The sequence below is a fragment of the Coregonus lavaretus genome (assembly GCF_964263955.1).
Source record: "Coregonus lavaretus genome assembly, chromosome: 13".
NCBI lineage: Eukaryota > Metazoa > Chordata > Actinopteri > Salmoniformes > Salmonidae > Coregonus > Coregonus lavaretus.
In genome coordinates, this window is record NC_140000.1 from 46,788,598 (window position 1) to 46,797,244 (window position 8,647).

The following is an 8,647-nucleotide window of genomic DNA, read 5'->3' on the forward strand; positions in this document are numbered from 1 at the left end:
TGTGGCATGCTCATGAGAGAGAGGGACCAGAAGAAAGTGAGATGTCTCCTTTCTTTACCAGGGGGCCAGGCATCCGATCTAGCGGCACACTTTCCACTGGACCAGAGGGCACTTTCGGTATTGCAGTTCAACTGAAGTACGGCCCAGAAAGACAATTCCCTTAGACAACCCCATAGAAGTCAACATTTTTAGGACACTTTAGTCATCACCTTTGCGCACAAAACATCCATTGAATTATTCAAATAATTGTCGCTGAGGCCGATTCCCCCCCACCCCCCCATCGCTCACAGCCAAAGATATTACCATTTTATATTCATCCAATGTCTGTCATGTTTTTGGATAACGTGATGACATCGTCACTGCATGCTAGTGCGCAGGTGTAGTAATCCCAGTAAAAACGGCTCTAGAAAGATGGCAAGCCCCATGAAAACGGCGTATGCGAACGTGAGTAGATTACGTTGAAAACAACGGGCGTCCATCTTGGATGCTGTCTCTATGTCATGTTCTCTACCGTCTCTGGGGCACCACCTCCGCCGGCGGGGGAAATAAGTAGACCAGAACGCCACGATCTGAAAAGAATAGGATGTGGTATGGGTAATTTTCCAGTACGTATATTATGAAATGTTGAGATGGAATAACAGAACAATTATGGGCTTTAACCACACCTTTTTGTATAGGAGAAGGGCAAAACAGAATAAGCATGATTGACACTTTGTAATCCAGATGCATGCCTGAATGACTATCAACACACTCTGTAATGTTATCTTTAAGAATGTACTCATATTATTTTTTTAGGAAACTGTTAGTATCACGCCACCAATAAAATTGTGTCAAGAGTCAAAGGGGAGGGGAAACCCCGCCTAGAGAGAAACAACTTAGGTTTGGAAACAATAGTGGTGTAATACTGTACGTCGCTCTGGATAAGAGCGTCTGCTAAATTATGTAAATGTAAAAATGGTGTGAAACTAAAAGAAGTTAGTCATTTACATAAAGAGGAGTGACTATGTATGTTGTGTAAGAATGGAACTGCATAAAAGGAGGACCCCGAGTCAGGATGGGCAGTTGCTCCATGGACCAGCTCGGCTTGTTACTTTGTAATAAAGTCTATTCTGAATTCACAAGCTCCGGTGTCTGAGAGATAGCTTTGAAAAGTATTTCCACGACAGTGGGATGTTTCGCTTTCTCTACCATCTCTGGCACAGAAGAGGGATAGAGAGCAGTTGCTTAGGTACTGTATCTCTACCCGACAGACAATAACAACAACTATCAGTATAATTGATTGATAGTTGTTATTCAGCAGTCTTAAAAGTATGCCTGATCTAGTTTGAAGAACTACTGAAATACTGATTTGACTTGTCTCATGATTATACTGTACGTTTCATGTATTGGGCCTAATTACTCTATTTAAACTGAGCTTGAGTGTTTCATTTTCTTCTGTTTGTTTATTTTTTTCTTAATTTTTTTCTTTATTGTAATTGTTATTTTATATTTTTATTGTCTCTTAATGTGGAAGAAAACTGACGTTCCAATAAAAACACTGTTACAAAATTAGGCTGGTGGCGTCCCCTGGGGGATGCAGTGTGTTATGGCTGCTTTCAGAAAGTAAGTCATTGGCCATACCTACCCTCTACAATTATGATATCGACAAACATAGAGGGCTATGTTAGCCATGTTAGTGTCTCTGTCAAAACTACTACCTGTATTTTGTTTATAACAAACAAGAGTGTACATGTTTTAAGAAATGACAACGTCTACTCATTCCTATTCATGTGTACCAAGTAAAAATTCAAGTTCAAGTTTATTTTCACTCATATAGAATGGAAACACCCAGCTCAGCCGGGGAGAGCCCAACATCCATGCTCCTCTAGGCCTACAGCCACCATCACCTCAGGTCAGTTTGTTTCAACTGCAATAATAAGGATGTGATATAGACCCATGTCAACCATGGATTAGTTTCTCCTGGTCCATAGATGATTTGCAGGTTAGTGTTTTTGTCGTGAATCTTGTTCTGGAGGCAGCTCTGCAGAGTGGTCACTAGCTAGCACAGCCACAAAATCATAACATCTGATTTTAACCCTAACCTTAACCACACTGCTAACCCTAATGGCTAACCTTAAATGAAGACCAAAAAGGTTTTCATCAATTTTTTCAATATAGCCAATTTTGACTTTGCAACTGGCCTATCTAAAGGGAAATTGCTCAGTTCTGCCTCCTGGACAAGACCCATGACAATAAATGTCAACCTACTTCAGGGTGAGGAACCATCTAACATCAAGTTAACTAGGCTGGTGGCGCCCTCAGGGGGATGCAGTGTGTTATGGCCACTTGCAGAAAGCAAGTCATTGGTTATACTTACCCCTCTACAATTCTGATATCTATGAACATAGAGGGCTATGGGTGGTCTGGTTGACACAATTGAATGTTGAAATGTTACAGTAACATCTGTGTTTTTATGTATGCCATCATGTGGTTAATTGTATAGTTGATGAGTATGAAAAATGTATGCACTCACTAACTGTACGTCTGCTAAATGACTAAAATGTAAATGTAATGGGAACTGGGGCGAGTGAGACATGGGCCATGCTTTGTGCTCATATGCATGGTATGGTATAGAGGCCACTGCAACTCATACCATGCTAGACTACGGACTCTATGGAATCTACAGTTGTGTAAAGTACTTAAGTAAAAATACTTTAAAGTACTACTAAAGTAGTTTTTTTGGGTATCTGTACATTACTATTTATATTTTTGACAACTTTTACTTTTACTTCACTACATTCCTAAAGAAAATGATGTACTTTTTACTCCAATACATTTCCCTAATACCCAAATGTACTCGTTATATTTTGAATGCTTAGCAGGACAGGAAAATGGTCCAATTCACACACTTATCAAGAGAACATCCTGGTCATCCCTACTAACTCTGATCTGGCAGACTCACTAAACACACATGATTCATTTGTAAATTATGTCTGAGTGTTGGAGTGTGCTCCTGGCTATCTGTAAATAAATAAAAAAACAAGAATGGTGCCTTCTGGTATGCCTAATATAAGAAATGTGAAATTATTTTTACTTTTACTTTAAATACTTAAGTATATTTAAAACCAAATACTTTTAGACTTTTACTCAAGTAGTATTTTACTTGGTGACATTCACTTTTACTTGAGTCATTTTCTATTAAGGTATCTTTACTTTTACTCAAGTATGACAATTGGGTACTTTTTCCACCTCTGGGAATCTCCCATCAAATGTGACCCCGCATATTGTTTTTAACATTCTTGTCAGTTCTTCCTCTTTTTCTCTCCTTCTCTATCCCAAATCAGAGTTTCTCTGTCACGTGCTACAGCACAGGATACAGTTAATGTAAACAGTATAGCAAAATGGTTGCTTGCTTGCAAGCTCTTCCTCAACAATGCAGTAATACTAAGTCATATAAAATAGATATACACTACAAGGTCAATATCAGTGCCAATGTCAGGGATACTGGTGACATTTGTGTAATCAGGGTTAAAGTGTCCCAGTGATCAGATGGGAAACAGAGGAGCTTACATCCACCTTAGAGGATCAGACCTCAAGCCAGAGTTTCACCAGTTCAATGCTGTGGTCAGTACATATCTCTAATAAAACCTCAGATGGAGTTGCTTATTAATAAAGAGTATTCATCATTTACATTGATAATAAAAAAAATTCAATTTTAGTTCTCCCAATAACTGCTCTTGGCAGAGAGAATGCCCTGCTCCAATGGTGCTCTTCAAATAACCAACTCCAAGCTTAGATAATGCTTTGGGGATAGTCATCATGCAAAATACTTGTATTTTTCCATTTTCTTTTTGCACAAGCATAATGATAGTGGGACGAGCCTGGTTTGTGTCTGGTGTCGATATGGACATTCCTCCATAGCTCCCTCAAACACGTCTTCTTCAGGACCTTGAGCAAAGCTAATGGGACAAATATCAGTTGGGACAGCTTCCCAGGTTTAGAAAAGGACCAGATATAATTATAGAAACAAATTGAATTAGTGTAGTCTATTCATGACTTTCCCAGCATCCCAAAGGGAGATGGGACAATGGTACTGTAGACCAGAAATTGTCATAATGTCATATATGCTTGTATTACAGAGCAGGTGTTTGAGAAACATAGTCAGACACTGTGTATGTGGACTTCTTATTAGTATCCGATGATGTCATTATGATCAAACCAAAACATCTAGAGGACGGTTGTGGTGGCTTCTGTGTGTTTAATGACACACACACACACACAGTGGGGCTGGATTCGCTCTTCTCACTGAAAAGGATGAATGTGTTCTGTTCTGCCTGATCTCCATTGTGAACCTGTGGACCAGACAGAAACCATTTAGATAACAGCCTATCTGTTTTCCTGAGATTTCAGTTGGTAAATATAATTAATCATAAACATTTCATCTTAGAGGCAGACTTAATCTGTTGTATTTGATAGGGTCGAATTTTTCCTCACTGAGGCTCAAAGAAAATCACTGGGGGCTTAGCCCCAAAAGCAGCTCATGATTGGCAGCGAGGCCTGAATCTTTTATTCCTGACAACTGTTCTGCCATAAGATTATGTGCTTTTCTGGGTTCGAAATCATCCAGAGAGGGGAATTAGATCTCCACAGCAGCTCCTGTCATACACTGCCTTCTGATCCCTTCACTTCCGCTCCCTCCTCATTTTTTCCACTGCTGTCTATTCATCTCCCTTTCCTCTGGTCCTGCACTTTGCTGAAGCTGCAGTGTGGTGTGAGCTAACCAACAGAGGCAGAGCAGAGCAGCTGATGAGCACAAAGCTCTCTGCCGCCCCTATCAGACACGCTGGGTGAACAAAGCCCCTCTGCTCCACAGACAGACAATGGTACAATAGCTGACTGGGCTGTTACAACATGTGCCATACTCCCATTATGGAAGCCCAGATCTGGTAGATTGGACTATTCAAACGGGTTGGATGAATGATTAACGAAAACGCTGTGTTAATTGGATCAATTAGAAGAACATTGTGCTTTGGAAGTGTTCAAATTGCATGTGTGCCTGTCTGTCTCTGTGTCCGCTGTCATTCCCCACATACAGTACAGTAGGGCGGTTGGGGACGGGGTTACATAACATTGGGAGTTGCCATTCCCACCCTCATACTCTCTGATATGTTTATGACAAACAGGGAGTAATAAACATATCCTTACTGCAGCAGATAAACCACACATTATTCAGACACTCAGGGTATAGGAGTGGATTAGACCAAAGCAAGTTCAGACAAGACAACACCACTTTTATGCAGCTAACCATATGAACCTATTCTAGTCCTGTTTATACCTGGTTCTAACATGCAGCCTTTGTCCTGATCTTGTCCACATTCTGATTGTGGCCACATTTTTAGTGTAGATGACTAAAATACGCATTGTGATCAGATCTTATGTGTAAACAGATGAAATCAGGGAAAGCTCAGGAGGACGAAGGATACATGCTAACGGCAGACATAAACAGGGCTATTGATTCATGCACACTGCCTACGATGGTATGATACATCTACTGATGCAACATCTGTAGCTGACATCCTATTGGGGCGGCAGGTAGCTTAGTGGTTAGGAGCGTTGTGCCAGTAACTGAAAGGTCGCTGGTTTTAATCCCCGAGCCGACTAGGTGAAAAATCTGTCTGTGCCCTTGAGCAAGGCACTTAACCCTAATTGCTCCTGTAAGTCGCTCTGGATAAGAGTGTCTGCTAAATGACTAAAATGTCAATGTAAACCACAGTAGAAGCCAATCAGCAGAGGGATGTGCTGACTCAGTGGTACAGAACATGGAACAGGTTGGCTAACTGTCCCACTTAGTCACCCACCACATCACACTCACCAGATGGCATCCCGCAGATGGCATGGGCAGCCGTTGGAGAGCACAGGCGGGGTAACGAACATGCACATACTGGACAGAGAGAGAGACCCATGGATGCATGGAGCCAGAGTCCACATCACCAGAGGAGTACAGGCAGGGGTCAAACCCTAAACCTGACTGGGGCCTTTGGTACAGTAGAGAATTATCTGGTTCTGATGTGGCTAGTTGACTTCTTTACATGTAATTTGGGGTGGTCCTTCTCTCTCTCTCTCTCTCTCCCCCTTCCCTCCCTCCCTCCCTCTGTGTGTGAGGAAGAGTGTCACCCAGGGCTCTGTTGTCCGTCTCTGCCTCACTTCCTTCCTGCCTCTGGCCAAGCTTCTTCCAGAGGGCCAGTCAGCCATGCTGTACATTCCACTGAGAGGCCTAGGCCTGCTCTTCTGGTATGTCAAACACACTCACAAGACTTGTAAGGCATATGGTGCAGTCTGTGTTGTGAGTCTGATTGCCCAGTCACTTACAGAAAGGAGATGATGACTCAGACTTAGACCATAATATTAAGCATTATGACCTGAAATGGGTAAATAAGGGAGTGCCGTTTGATGAGTGTCCCTTCGGAATGTGAAGGTTTTCATAGAGTTAGTACAATATACACAGAGTTTACAAAACATTAAGAACACCTTCCTAATACTGAGTTGCACAACCCAATAAGGGATCATAGCTTTCACCTGGTTAGTCTATGTCATGGAAATAACAGGTGTTCTTAATGTTTTGTCCGCTCAATGTAAGTTTATATCCACAAAAAGCTCCAGTTGAAACTGAATAAAGGGAGATGTTAGATTAATTTGGATTTTAAGAATAATGACTAAAGGATTTCACCCCAAATACAGTATAAATGTTAGAATGATCATGTGGTGTCAACCCACTAACAGAGGGGGCGGTACTAAACATTCAAGGGGGAAGGCGGAAACTGTTTAGAAAAGTCACCTAAAGGTGGGAGGAGTCAAGTCCAGGAGGAATAAAATCGTATGTTTGTGTCTTTGGCGCCAGAGCTCTCCATGAATAAACATACAAAAAATCCTTCTTCGTGGTTATGGACCTTGAATCATTGATGATTAAAACCAGAGCCTTACAACCTCTGGTAATGATTCAAGCTTAGGTTGAATTAGAGATAGAAATTCACATGACAGATTGGTCCTTTGAGCGGGAGCTTAATACATCTTTATCGTTCTAAGGACACCGAAACCCGTGCACGGGCGGGTGATAGCATCCGTGAAAGAGTCCTGGCCTTCGACGTTAAGGTTATAAACAGGCCGGTGATTACTCTTTATGAACGATAAAGACGTTAACGAGTTTGAAAAAGCATTTAAATCCAAACTGCAAGGAAAAGGTCAGTAATTTTATTCATGGATGTTGGTGAAATGATTTGAACTTGTATAAGAATAGGAATTCTTGTAAAGGGCAGACAGGTTACCAAAATCTCAAAGGAGGTAATAATTATTACGACTGGGGAGGGTCCGAAAATGACCCTAAGTAAATAGCTATTACAAAAATAAACTAGTCCGAAATGACATGGAGTGAATTGCAATCACAAATGTAAACTAGTTAATATTGTCATTGTACGAATTGCAGTGTAACAGTATAAACAGGGAGATAATTATCATCGTGTGAGATAGATGAGTCGGGAGTAGCGTATACGACTGGGGATTTGCTAGAACTTTGCAAATAAGTTTAGCAAATGATTGTATAAGGTCGTATATGTGTGAGACTTAATCCATCGGGAGACGTGATAATTATTTCAAGGAAGGAGCAAAAAATAAGTCGCGTGAGAAAAAATGGTTATCTAACTCTTTTCATGAAACCGGAGTTTTAAATAAAAGCTCTGGGTTAGGGGTTAAATAATTTTAAATGGTTAATTACAAAAGCAGATCATACATTGGCTCAAGAGACGAGGGGGCATCGAATATCTCGTGGACTGGGAGGGATATGGACCTGAGGAACGGTCCTGGGTCCCTGCTAAGGACATACTGGATCCCGCTCTCAAGGCCACTTTCCACGCTGAACACCCAGATCATCCAGGACCCCGACCCAGAGGAAGACCACCCGGTAGAGGTAGAAGGCCGTCAGGAGCCGGCCCTGGGGAGGGGGATACTGTAAGGGATCGGGGTTTGGCTGGGTCTAGACAGAGTCTGACACTTCCCCGATCTACAGAGAGGGGGAGTCATCAGACTCGATCTGTTTCACCTGAGTTCTGAGCACACCTGTCAGTAATTAGTGTAGGATATAAGGTGTGCTCAGAAGTTCAGTCGGTGCGAGGTATTGTTCCTTTGTGACTTGCTAAGCGTTTTGTTCAGAGAGAGAGAGAGAGAGAGAGAGAGAGAGAGAGAGAGAGAGAGAGAGAGAGAGAGAGAGAGAGAGAGAGAGAGAGAGAGAGAGAGAGAGAGAGAGAGAGAGAGAGAGAGAGAGAGAGAGAGAGAGAGAGAGAGAGAGAGAGAGAGAGAGAGAGAGAGAGAGAGAGAGAGAGAGAGAGAGAGAGAGAGAGAGAGAGAGAGAGAGAGAGAGAGAGAGAGAGAGAGAGAGAGAGAGAGAGAGAGAGAGAGAGAGAGAGAGTTTGTTTTTGATTACCAGTGTACCAGACCTGTGCTTCGTTGTTTGACTCCCCGTATTGCTTAATCCTCTGCTTGTCTATCCCAGTGATTTCCGTACTCTGAACCTGTGCCCGTGCCCTCGACTACGACTACGCCCGCGCCCTTGGTACCTCTGCCTGTCTCTGCCTTGCCCGGTTTTGACCACAGCTCGCCAGACCACGATTTAGCTATT